Source organism: Callorhinus ursinus, unplaced genomic scaffold, assembly GCF_003265705.2.
Source record: "Callorhinus ursinus isolate GAN/ISIS: 27379988/994484 unplaced genomic scaffold, GSC_fseal_2.0 scaffold8, whole genome shotgun sequence".
NCBI lineage: Eukaryota > Metazoa > Chordata > Mammalia > Carnivora > Otariidae > Callorhinus > Callorhinus ursinus.
In genome coordinates this window covers 72,325,840-72,338,794 of record NW_027397070.1, presented here as the reverse complement: position 1 = coordinate 72,338,794, position 12,955 = coordinate 72,325,840, and the positions used below count along the sequence as shown (strand labels likewise).

The 12,955-nt window shown below is 62.1% G+C and overlaps 1 long non-coding RNA gene across 1 annotated transcript; it reads right to left on the bottom strand.

Moving 5' to 3' along the window:
• Positions 1–7,619: 7,619 nt before the first annotated feature.
• LOC141373327 (uncharacterized) lies at positions 7,620–11,788 on the bottom strand. The gene is made up of 3 exons (XR_012379208.1): positions 11,685–11,788; positions 9,175–9,669; positions 7,620–7,796 (listed from the first exon to the last, which is right to left on the bottom strand). It is a non-coding gene; the product is annotated as an uncharacterized lncRNA (long non-coding RNA).
• Positions 11,789–12,955: the final 1,167 nt, after the last annotated feature.

The following is a 12,955-nucleotide window of genomic DNA, read 5'->3' as shown; positions in this document are numbered from 1 at the left end:
TAATTCGTCTCCTTAAAGGGGGTTTGGTAATCGGTTAAGCTGTTTTGAAATCTGCAGTCTAGCTGCGGGAGCCGCTCTGATTTCTAAATTAATTTGTGTGATTTAGAAAGTGGGTGTTCCAAGCCCGCCTCCCCGTTCTGGGGGCCTCCACTGGCGCTGGCTCGGTCGTGTGTTCTGTGTTTGTGGACTGACGGATGGATGGTTCGTCCACGCGTGGGGCCCCCACTGCCACCCTCTGCCCCGTGAGCCCCGTGCACCCTGGGGGTTCCGTGTGCGGGACTCAGGCCCCCGCTCCCAGATGAGTTAGTTGACGCGGCCTGAGCTGTGCAGGCTCCGTTTCATCCGGGGCCTCAGGGGCTGGTCCTAAGATGGGCTCAGCCGGGGTGCTCCGCCGTCGCTGGCATGTTCGCCTGGCTCTGAGGCTCACGGGATACTGATTTCGGGACCAGGCACTGAGGATCCTCAGGGTGAGGCGGGGTAACCATGGGAGGAGCCCTATTCCTTCCCAGCCCTGAACCCCTAGACCACAGTGAATCCCAGCGAACCCAGCTGGTGCAGAGTCCGTCTTCAGAGGCCATCCCACATCCTATCAGGCTACAGAATGGTGGGGATCGGGCTCGGCCCGTGTGTCCTGTGACTCTGCTTGTCGCTCGCCTCGTGGGCTTGGGGCTTGGAGGGAGGCCCTTGGTGGGCAGCAGTGCCCTGTGGGAGGCCAGGTGATGGGTAGAGGTGGCCATCCGGGCAGCAATCTTGTGAGCAGGGAAGGCCAGTCACAGCCAGATGACCTCTTCCTGGAAGGCCTCCCCTCGCGCTGCAGGTTGGTCCTCATGGGCTGGGTGTCCCGGGTGTCCTTGCCCAGCCCCCCCTTCCTGCCCCAGGTCTCCAAACTCTGCCCTCTCGCTGCCCTGGTCCAGGCCAGCTCCCACCTTCTGTGATGCCGCAGGGACTCCCGGCTGCTACAGCTCCCGCAGGAGCCCTTCCAACCCATGGTGTGTTTTCCAAGCTCTGAGCTTCGAAGCCTGCTGGTGGTTCCTGGAGAGACGTGGCTTCTGCTGGGGAGCTCAGGGAAAGCGGTCCCCAGGCCTGAGCCCGGGCCAGACCCCCTGGCTGAGGCAGGCCCTGGTGTCTGGCCAGGAGGATTGGGTTGAATGGAAGGCACACTTGTGATTTCAGGGAGGATAGTAGGTGCTCCGTGTTTGCTCCCCAAGTGAAGAGCAGATGTGATCATGGGTCCCAGCTTCAATGACACCCTCCCGTGGGCTCTGAGGGGCGTCTGCTTTTCCTAAGACCTCACCCAGTCCTTGCTGTGCAGATGGGGACACTGAGGCTCATAAAGACTTAGCCATGCCTGCAAGGCTCCATCCCAGGTCCCTCTGATTTTGGGCTGAAGATTCCCACCCGGTGACTCCCTCCTGTGCTCGGCAAACCCAGGGGCCTCTCCCCGGACCCAGAGGGGCTCTTCAGAGAGGCCGCCACACCTCCAGCCTCCTCTTTGTTCGAGCCAGTGAGGCCCGTCAGCAGCTCTCTTTCCACGGCTGGGTGAGTCCTGAAATTCTCTTTCCATTAAAAATAAATGCCCCATTTTATCTGCCTGAAATGGCTCTGCTCTCTGATTGTCTTTTCCACGCTGCTGTATATGGAGAACTATAAAATCATAATACAACTATTAATCCCCTGTATCTGCTTGTACCTAATTTTTATTAAAAATATCCTGTGCTCCAGCTGCCTTGTAAATTACAATGAGGTTGGAAGTCTCCAGTTGGATTAGCCAGGAAGGAGGGCATATTGGAGCGGAGACAGGCTGGCTCCACGCGCTGGGCCGGTCGGGCGGGGCACCAGTGCAACCAGGTGAGACCAGGAGGGGACAGGAATCTGGTTCTGCTGCCCGGCCGTCCTGCTGGCATGAGGTCCCCGGCCCAGGACGGACCCAGGCGGGCCTGGTACGGGGGGCTCGGCGTCCCTGGGGGTGTCTGTCCCCTGCTCGCCGGCCCACAGGTGCCTGTGCTGGGGCCGGCTGCTCCCTTGTCCCGGCCACCTCTGCAGACTTCTCCCGTGTGAGGAGAGAGCTGGGCAGTGGGAACCCCGTGCACGTGGGCGGGAGGGTCAAGGCTCAGGCAGCAAACGCTGTAATCCCGATGTGGTCTGCCCTCCTGGTGGAGAGCTTGTAGGGGTGCTGTGAGGAGGGCAGGTGGGAGCAGACTTCTGGGATGGGTGGGCCTGGTACTCAGTGCGTGTGGACCTGAAGGGCCTCTGTCCCCACTGGGCGGGTTGCTTGGGCAGCGAGTTGGGCACAGAGCACATGTCTCAGTCGCTCCCCGTGCTGGAGCGGGACGCGGCTGCGCTCACAGTCCTGGGGGAGGAGCCCTTTGGCTCTTCTTCCCGGGGGCAGTGCTGCTGGCCTGTCGGACAGGGACAGGACACCCCGCGGTGGCCACAGCAGTGCAGGAATGAGGTGCCTCTGCTGGCCCTGGGCTGGAGTCCAGGACTTGGCCTGCAGGGGCGGGGTGGACGGGGGCGGTACGACCACTGGGGCTGGGTTGGGAGGTCGGCCTGAATGTCCAGCTCAACATCCTGGCCCCGGAGTCGGGGCTGCCCGCCCCCCAGAGAGGGCCTTTAGGAGGGAGGAAGGCAGGAGGCTGCTGGATGGAGGAGGCAGCCTGGCGGAGGCCCGGCCAGGACTGCAGGGACAGTCTGCAGGAAGGACGCAGGGACAGACGTGGCCCCCTCATCCGGGCCCTCCCCTCACCAAAGAGGAGGTGGCAGTGTTGAGGACAGAGGGGCTGTGGGGCCCACTCACCTCCAAACTCAGGGACCCCCAGGGTACTCTGGCTCCCAGCAGGGACCCCCCTGCCCTTCCGTCCCACCCTCGAGTCCAGCGGGCTGACTTGGGAACCTGGGGCCGCTGTGGCTTCCCGCAGGGCCCGTGGGCGGTGGGAGAGGCTGTGGGAGGGAGGGAGGGAGGCCGCCCCCAGAAGAGGCAGGGGGGCTGTTGGGCCAGCACCCCAGGGCGGGGCATGCCTGAGCCCCCACGTGCGAGCTCTTTGAACCCAGGCACACCCACGGCCGAGCAGGCCACGCAGAGGTGCTCACCGTGCTCACCCCTCCCCGCCCCGTCCCTGCACCTGGGCCGTTTGCAGTAAACCCCCCGGGGCAGCTGTGCATCTCTAAGTGTCTCTAAATGACACAGACCCTTTCAAGAAGAACAACAAAATCTGAGTGGTCCCTGCTGCCCCCAGACCATGAGGGTGTCTCCTTTCCTGCTGCTGTGTCCCCGTCGCCCGTGCCGAGCGGCTGAGAACAGCTCCCACCTCGCCGTGTCCACGCTCAGGACCCGGGTTAGCCTCGTGCCTCCGGCCCAGGGCCTCTTGGGCTGCGGCCAGGTGTCCCTGGGGCTGCGGCCAGCTGTCCCCAGGGCTGCGGCCAGGTGTCCCCCGGGGCTCAGCCAGGTGTCCCCAGGGCTGCGACTGGGTGTCCCCGGGTTCAGCCTGGTATCCCCGGGGTTTGGCCTGGTGTCCCCAGGGCTGCTGCCAGGTGTCCCCAGGGTTCAGCCTGGTGTCCCCGGGGCTCGGCCAGGTGTCCCCGGGGCTGCAGCCAGGTGTCCCTGGGGCTGCAGCCAGGTGTCCCTGGGGCTCGGGCAGTGTCCCTGGGGCAGCGGCCAGGTGTCCCCAGGGCTCGGTCAGGTGTCCCCAGGGCTGCGACCAGGTGTCCCCAGGGCTCGGCCAGGTGTCTCCGGGGCTGCAGCCAGGTGTCCCCAGGGCTTGGCCAGGTGTCCCTGGGGCTCGGCCTGGTGTCCCCAGGGCTTGGCCCGGTGTCCCCAGGGCTGTGGCCAGGAGTCCCCGGGGCTCAGCCAGGTGTCCCCAGGGCTGCGGCCAGTTGTCCCCGGGTCTCGGCCAGGTGTCCCCGGGCTCGGCCATTGTCCCCAGGGCTGCAGCCAGGTGTCCCCTGGGATTTGGCCAGGTGTCCCTGAGGTTTGGCCTGGTGTCCCTGGGGCTCAGCCAGGTGTCCCCAGAGCTGCAGCCACGTGTCCCCAGGGCTGCAGCTATGTGTCCCGGGTTCGGCCTGGTGTCCCTGGGGTTCGGCCTGGTGTCCCCAGGGCTTGGCCAGGTGTCCCCGGGGCTCAGCCAGTGTCCCCAGGGCTCGGCGGGGCACCCGTTTCCAGGCTCCTCACCTGCCACCTGGTGGCCTTAGGTCCCCACTGGCTGCTGGCCGGAGACATCAGTTCCTTGTCACATGGACCTGTTCGTGGGGCGGCCTCGTGCCCTGGCAGCTGGCTACCCCCAGGGCCAGGGAGGCGGGCAGGAGAGACTGACAGAGAGAGAGAGAGAGAGAGAGACAGAGACAGAGAGACAGAGAGAGGAGACCCAGAGAGAGACAGAAACACAGACAGACAGAGACAGAGAGAGACAGAGAGACAGAGAGAGACAGAGAGACAGAGAGAGGCACAGAGACAGAGAGACACACAGAGATAGACAGAGAGAGACAGAGAGAGAAAGAGAGAGACAGAGAGAGGCACAGAGACAGAGAGAGACAGAGAGACACAGAGAGAGAGACACACAGAGACAGAGAGACAGAAAGACACAGAAAGAGACAGAGAGAGAAAGAGAGAGACAGAGAGAGGAGGCGACACAGAGAGAGACAGAGACACAGACAGAAACTGAGAGACATGCAGAGACAGAGACACAGAGATACAGAGAGTGACAGAGACAGAGACAGAGAGACACAGAGAGAGAGACACAGAAAGAGAGACAGAGACAGAGAGATGCAGAGAGATACAGAGAGACACAGAGACACAGAGATACAGAGACCTAGAGAGACACATAGAAAGATACAGAGAGACACAGAGAGGCAGAGACAGAGAGACAGAGACAGAGAGAGATAGCTGGGTGAGTCGGTCTTGCTCCCCCAAGGCCCGTGCAGAGGCTCACCGTCCCCGTCAGGCGGCCTACTGGCCCTTCCTGAATGGGGCTGGCCTCCGTGGATCTTGGTGGGTCTCGGCAGGTGAATAGAACATGGGGGGTGATGCTGTGTGACCTCTCGGCCCCGAAGGTGAGGCAGCTTGACTGGGCCCTCTGTGGCAGTCCCTTGGAGCCCGGCTCCCACGCTGTGAGGAAGCCCAGGCCACGCAGGAGGACACCCAGTGTCCCGGCCCTGCGGCTTAGGAAGCCTGGTGACGTCTCCAGCCTCAGGCACCTTCAGAGCAGCCACGTGAGTGACCCCTCACCCGTGGCCAGGCCTCCCCCCCTGCCTGGTGTCATCAGACCCTCCGCGTCCAGATTAGCCTCCACACCCAGGAGCTGGCTCCAGACCCTGGCTCCTTTGCCCACACGGCCACCTGCTGGCTCCGTGGCTCAGCCACGGCCCCTGTGGGATGAGGTCAGTGTCCATCTCACTACACGGCTCTGCGGTGAGTGGCACAGACTCGGCCCGAGCTGAGTGAAGAAGCGGCTGGGGGCCGGGAAGGGAGTGAGGAACTTCAATCCTGCTTCCTTCCTAGATGAGCTAGGAGACGGCTTGTACCACTGGTCTCCCCTGCCCACCCCCAGCCTGCTCTCTGGGTCCCATCCTGCTGGTGCCCACGTTGTGGCCGAGGGCGGGGGGAGCAGAGGCATTTAGTTTCCCTCTAAACGGCAGCTTCACAGAGAACCCCGCCGGGCACGGTCCCTGCGAAGACGGGGGCCCCACGCCCCATGCCGGGCCCAGCCGGGACAGTGAGCGGAGGCACCTGCGTCCCCAAGACACAGGGACAGAAAGCCCGCTTCCTGCAGAAACAGAGCCTCTAAATGGCGTTTCTCTTTTATGAATAGCTTTATTACAAAGTAGATTTTTATACCAACTCCATCAGCCGACCCCTCGGAGGCTCAACCCCGTTGTCCGTGTGGGGCCTGCTAACTGGAGATGGGACTACTGTGAATGGGGGCCTGGGGCCGGCTGCCTGTCGGGGCCCAGCCTGGTGACACTTGCCAGGACAGGTTAAAGGGACTTCAGGGTTGCCTCCCCTGGGCCGGGCCTGCATGACCTCGGAGGCCCTGCTGACCCTGGCCTCCTGGAGTGTTGTTCGGGCTCGCCCCCAGTGAAAGGTTCTGCTTGTGGCTTCAAGGACCCGGTTTGGGGGAGACTCCTGGATGTGAGCAGGAAAGAGGGTGGGCCCGTCGGGGTGCATCAGAGGGAAGCAAGGGTGCTGCGTGCCTGCCCCTCCTGGCTCTGACTGACGCGTCTGCAGACTTGTCTGGAAGGTTCTGCTTGATGCTGGGAGAAGCATCCCCACTTCTGTTCAGCTCTCACCATCCCGAGAGCCTGGGGCATGCGAGGGACTCCTGGCTGGACAGGGGCCAGGAGCATGATGAGTTCTCTTGCGGAGGGTGGTCGATCTCACCGTCACCCTGAGCAGGAAACCAGAAGGCCCCACCCTCCGGACCGCTGCCCTCCAGACCCTGCCGTGGCCTCGGGAGCTGGTCTCATCAGGCAGCCAGTGAGAGGCCAAGGACCCCGGGGCCAGGCCAGGATTCTGTCTGCAGGGCCCGGCGCTGTGTTCTGGTGAACAGGAGGGGAGGGGAGAGATGGCTTGAGGGTGGAGGTGGGAGGGGAGGGGGATGTTGGGACCCCGGGTTCCCTGGGGAAGGCAGGGCTCTGGGCGCAGCACACAGGCCTTGCCCTGCGGAGCCGGGGGGCGGGGAGGCGGCCGGCCCATCCAACTCCCCCACCCTTCCTGGCCCGTCTCTCAACAGTGAGCCGTTCTGGGGATCCCATTAACATGTAGTGTGACCTTGGCCACAGGGACGTGCAGAGCTTCCTGGGGCTGATGAGACAGGAAACAGGGATCCCCCAAAGCCAAGGAGGAGCCCCAAACACCGGCCCAACACCAGCCCCTGTGGGCGCCATCCGTTCAGAACCGAAGGCGGTGCCCGAGGGTGGCTCGAGGAAGGCCACCTTCAGGGAGGGCGTGAGACCGGCCTGTGGTTTGGGCCCACGGGCCGTAGGGCGTGCCACCAAATGACTGTACTGGGAAAATGAACAGAAATTGAATGGTGCATTCTCCATTCATTCTGAAAATCAGTGCCGAGTTGCAATTAAAGCCTAAGCCTCTATTCAATGCAATAGAAAACTTTATTTTTTTTCCTGGCTTCACTTTTCCCCACTATTTTCTCTGACACATGGGCCTCTGCTTGTACTGGTCAGGAGAGGCTGACAAGCCGTCCCCGAGCCCCAGTGACTCCCCCAGCTGACCTCCCGCCCTCCCACAGCCCACAGAGGGTCCCAGGGCAGCCGCCTTCCCAGCAGGGGCTGCGGGGGGCTTCCACGTGCCACGTGTTCTCATGTTTGTCGAAACAGGGAAAGAGACTGACAACTGAACGAGGCTCTGGAAGGGACATATCACTTCTGCCCGATCTCACTGTAGAGGTGAAGTCAGAGGGCCCCACCCGACGTCCTGGGGGCAGGCCCTGTCGTCTTGTGTGCCCAGGAGATGCATGATCCAGGTATTGGGGAGCCCACAGTTATAAATGAGGCCACTTAAAATTTCTCTAGTGGCCTTATTTGTTTTTTTTAATTAGTAACAATTATTCATGGACACACTGCTTAGGGATTAAATAAAAACTGCTCACCACGGTTTCTTCATCGAGTGGGCTTTACTTTTCTTGTGTGACAAGCGGCGTAGTGTAGAGCAGGCAGCCTCCGAACTCTGCTTACAGGGCCTTGGAGCTTCCTGTCTTTCTGTCCAGCCATCCCGAATGAAGCTTTTGCCCTTCTGCTCATAGCCTCATGGTCACAAGATGACTGCTCCAGCTCCAGCATCACATCTGTCTCCAGGCAGGAGGAAGGTGCAGGACAGAGGACACAGGGAGTGCAAGAGGGAAGGAAGCCTGACACTTGGGTCTTCCCCTGTCCCTGCCGTGTCTGGGAAGCCCAGCCCAGCACTGTTCCCTCCGTGGCATTGGCCCAGACGGTGCCAGGGTCCCCTCCCACTCCCCTGCTCCCCGGGGAACCAAGACGCATGGACGCAGAGGAGGCCGGGGGCTGCCCTGACCGGGGGAGGCCCGTGGGGTTAGTGGTGTCCGGCCCGTGGGTCAGAAGGACGTCCTGCATGATCACCATTATTTTTAAGGCAAGCACACTCTTCCTCTTTCTTTTAATTCACTCCTTTTAACATAAAAGAGCCCCCCCACCCCTGGGATGACAGTCGATGCGCAGCTCCCCGCCCGCCGGCCAGCCGCTCTGTAATTAACACCGAGCCTGAGATGCTGGGGAGGCTGGCTGATTAGTTTTTTTATTAAAATAATGGCGCCTTCCAGGCAATCAGGGAGAATTGCGTGAAACTCAGCAGTTTCGCTGCTTATTTATGGCAACATCGAGCAGTGGACAGTCTCATTACCGTCTGTAAATACCCAGGGTCGTGTCCTTGATGGTAAAATGTTGCCTTCCTGGCCGGGGGGGCGTGGCTCGAGACTCTCAGGGACTATAAACGCCCTGGAAGTAATTACCATGTGCTTTCAAAGGGCTTTCGACAATCTTGACAATCTGGTTTGGGGCTGCTTGAGCCTCTTGGGGGCCCGCAGGCCTGGGGGACGTACAGGGCATGGCCAGGGCGACCAGAGAACGGGCACTGGGTCCACAGCTGGTAACAGGCCCCTTGGGGCTCTTGGAAGCAAGCAGCAGGTGTAACCATCTGTGAACTGGGCCCCTAGCTGGTGGACCACCCTGTCCCCCCAGCTGGCCATGGACGGAACCCCAGGTGCAGCAGATACACCTGCTTGGTGATGGAGCAGTGTGGGCACAGTGTCCCTCCACCGTGGGCAGCTCAGGCCACCTGGGCATTCGGTGTCCCACTATCAGGGGTCTACAGCCCCCTTGGCCCGAGCCAGGTACTGTTTCTCCAAATGAGGATGGTTATGTGCTGCCGGGGAGCCTCCCCCTGGGGCCACTGGTGGCAACCTACACGGAATTCCTGTCTGCCCCAACTGCAGACGTCCCTGCTCCTCAGAGACCATGCATGGGGCCTGGGGGGCACTGGGGGGCCCTGCACGGTGAGTTTTTTCCTCTGCACCCCCAAAGTTCCCTGTGCCTGCTGCCTCTTTCCTAGCAGCTGGGGGACAAGGAAGGATGTCCTGACAAGTCCTAGGCCACCAGACCCTCAGACACATAGCTCCACCGGGAGGTCACACCTCCTTGTGGGCTTACCTTCCATCCTCTGACAGGCCAGGCGCCATGTCCTGCCACACGGCCCGGGTCCCCGTGGAACAATCCAGACTTCTGTGGGCCACACTGGGGTACGTGCTTGAGTCGAGAGTGGGAAGAAGCTTCTGCCCAAATCCGCCCGCACACGGGGCAGCAGGTGCGTGGCTGGTTTCCCCACGCGGACCCCACATCGGGAGCAGCTGCCGCCGGATCCAGCCCTGCGTGACGTCGATGCCCGTGTCCGTCTCTGATCCGCACCAGGCATGCTTTGGCAGTAAGTGCATTCCTAGTCTTTGGGGGATGGTGCCTATTTGTCTAAATTCCTCCAGGAACGTGGTGAAAACTTTGGGGTTTGGCAGCAGGCAGAGCGCTGGGTCCCCACTGGGCTCCTCCTCAGTCCAGGGACAGGAGCCAACCGTTCTGCTAGGTGTTTTTCCAGTGACGCCCTCAGGATCCAGAGAGAGACATGAGAGGGCTAGAGGAGCACCCTGGAAGCACCTGAGGGGAGACGTCAGAACGCCATTTATTCCCAGGCCCCCTGAGCTCCCTCTCTGATTTGGGGACCACAGAGGCATTCAAAGCACCCTCTAAATCCTTGGGGGCCCATTCTTTGTGGATGGCTGCCCTGGCTCACATCAGAGACCCTCTGCATCTGGGCACCCCAAAGTGGACATTGTAACTGGAAGGAGTCACCTTTGAAGGGGGCGGTGGCCACCGTCCCGGTGTCTGCTAGAGCTAAGACGTTTTCTAAGGCAGTCTCAGCGAGGATCGGGGTTAAGCCTCTAAGCCGGGAATTGGGATTGGAGCGTGTGTGTTTTCTTTCTTGGAAGCCCCAGTTCTGACAGCAGCTATCCAGCAACTGGAATCACCCGTGCCTCGGATGGCCCCCTGCCGGGGTCTGCTCAGCGCCCCACCCCGGTGGTCCATGCCAGCTTCCTCCTGGCCATCCCAGGTGGGATCCACACGCGCTGGGCAGGATCATTCCCCCCCGAATGCCCACGAGGTGTGCATGGCCGGCCCCGCCCCCTTCCATGGCGGCTGTAATCCTCACACTGTGCACCACGGCACGATGCCCACACAGCTTCCCCGATCCCCTTCTCCCTCCCACTTGCCTCCCGCCCAGCTCGCCAAGTGGGGCATTGTGCGGAGTGTGGTTCAGCTACTGTATAGTGTCATGTGGCCCTGTGGCCTGGGGGCCATCCATGGATGCTCGCCCCTCACCCCTCACATGACCACAGTCCCAGGAGGGCTGCTGCAGAGCCCCAAGCAAATGCAAGTCCCTGATCTGACCCCCTGCCGTCTCCCCGGGGCCTTCCCCTTGTGTGCCGCCTGGCGAAGACCCCCCACGGGGCTGACCAAAACTCCACTCTTGGGTTCTACTGTACCAATCAGGCCCTAGCTTGGGAATCGCAAGGTACTCTGCTCACGGACCCCAGGAATGGCCCCTGGTCCTGCCTCTGCCCCTGTGCCCTGCCTTGACCTTCCTGCATGGCTCCTGGAGGCATGGGGCCCTTCCTCCAGGCCCTGTGTGTCTAGACTTCTCGATTTCACTTTCTCTACGGCCTGTTGGCGAATGCGGCTCATCATCTGGCACCTGTGCCCCACTTAGCAGGTGTTAATGTAGCAAAGTGATAGCAGGGGTTCCTCCCAAATAGCTGGGAACGCAGGGGCCAGGGCAAGGACATGACAAGGAGCGGGGATCCCCATGGCTGTCTGATGTACCTTGCTGATGAACCAGTGTTGAGCCTTCATGGCTCCCGGGGCCCAGCTGAGTCACGTGCACAGCCCAGGCTGGCAGCGCCAAGCCCCTGTGCTTCTGAAATCATCTCGCACAAGGGTCCTGCCGGGTCGCCCGCCCCGGCCAGGCTGGCCTCCCCCAGCCTTCCCTGGTGCCCCTTCACACAGCCTTCTTCCTGGGCCACTGCGTCTCCTGGCCGGCTCCAGAGTTGAGAGAGGGTGTCTCAGTCCCTACCACTTACCGTGCACCTAGGACACTTGGGAGTGACAGGTGCTTCTAACAACTACGTGAGGGCCCCAGACGCACTGAGGACTGTTCTGGGCAGGCTGGGACGGATGGGCACTCTCCCTTCACCCACCATGTGGCAGGTGGCGTTAGCCAGCTGCCTGTTTTCCAGAGGAAGGACACTGTTCTTGCTGGGCGCTGTGGACAGAGAAGGCTATCACAGAGCCTCCTGCTCATCCGTCTGTCTCCCTTTCTTGCAACCAAGGGCGCCACTCTCACAGCCCCGGGGGCGGTGGGGTGGTGAGCATTCCCCGAGAGAGAGATGACAGTCCCGGAGCCATGTCTTGATCACACATGCTTGTGCCCAGCAGGGAATGCAAGGGTGGGGCTGGGTCTCAAGGGTCATCCTGGCATCCAGGACACCAGCGGGCTCTGACCTCTCTCCCCCAGCATTCCTGCCCCCCCCGGGGGCATCCTGGTTCCTGGGGTCTCCCTCCCCACATGACCGTCTGCCTCCACTGTGTTCCCAGGAGTCGGGGAGCCTCAGCACCTGCTTCACGCTGACGTTCCCGGGTCCTTATGACCAGCGCCTGGGGCTGCCCAGCGCACGGGGTCCCAGCGCCTGGCTCAGACCCCCTCCTTTTCAGTGGAAACAGACGCTCTGGTTGCCAGGAAACGGTAGACAGTGTGGGTGGGGCTCTGGGGATTCCAGAACCCTGCTCACCGTGTCCTGGCTACTTGGTCACTGTCTCCCAGGGGACTGGGGACTCTTCTCTGCAGAGCACTGGGGGTGGAGCTGCAGGGAGCCCTGGTCCCAGGAGGGTGGGAGGGTGGCCTGGGGATGCCTGGGGAGGGAGCCAGCTGTGGGGGGCACCGAGTTTTACCGGGGAACCTCGGCCAGGACGAAACACCCGTCTTCCAGGCCCCAGCAGCCAGCGTGGCCATTTTGGCGAGTTTTGCCCAGTACAATGGGTCCGGGTGCTGCTTCTGAGGGCAGGGCCAGCCTCCCTGCTCCCTCACAGGCTGGATCTCCCAGAGGCTGAGCCTCCTCTGGGGGGAAACCAGCAGTGTCCAGGGTGCTGGGGGGCAAGGCAGGGAAGGCTTGTGCAGGGTCGGCTGGGGCCTGGCTCCCAGGGGCCCAGCGCTGTCCTCCTGGGGGGCCGGGTGTTTGCCCTGCCTCTCCTGCTTCACAGCTGCCCAGCTGCTCCGGGGAGGTCACTCCGTGTCTGGCAGGGGCTGTGCCTACCCCGTAGAGCAGGCAATGTCTCTGGGTGGGGTTGTGAGCCTCGCAGTGGGAGGCACGGGTCTCCTGGTGGCGCACACGGGGAAGGTTGGGGGGTGGGAGAGGCGGGGGGGTGGGGGGAAGAGTGGTTCTGCCTTCCCTCCCGCGTGTCCCGGTGTCCTGATTTGGTGTGCTGCACCCCTGCAACCAGAGGACAGAGGTGAGGCCCGGGACCTGGTGCACACCTGGAGCTCTGCCCCGCCCAGGTGCTGACTTTGATAGAGAAATGTCAGGCTGTGATCTCTCTGCTTTGGGTCTTTGTTCCCGATGCCTCCCTTATGTTTTAAGCACATTCGTGCTCTACGGGAACTTTGCAGCGTGAGTGTTCCCGAAGCCTGCATCTCCGGCCCTGCTCTTCCGATCCTGTCACAGAGCATCAGGGCCACCAGAGGGGAAATTACAAGCTGCTCAGGCTGCCGCCGAAGCCTTGTCCCCAACTGTTCTTTCTTCCCGGCGGTGGTGACAGCCCCCGGGGAGGGCTCCTGTTCCAGCTGGGAATCACAGCCCCCAGGTCGTGCTCTGGCACCGAGGTGTGCGCC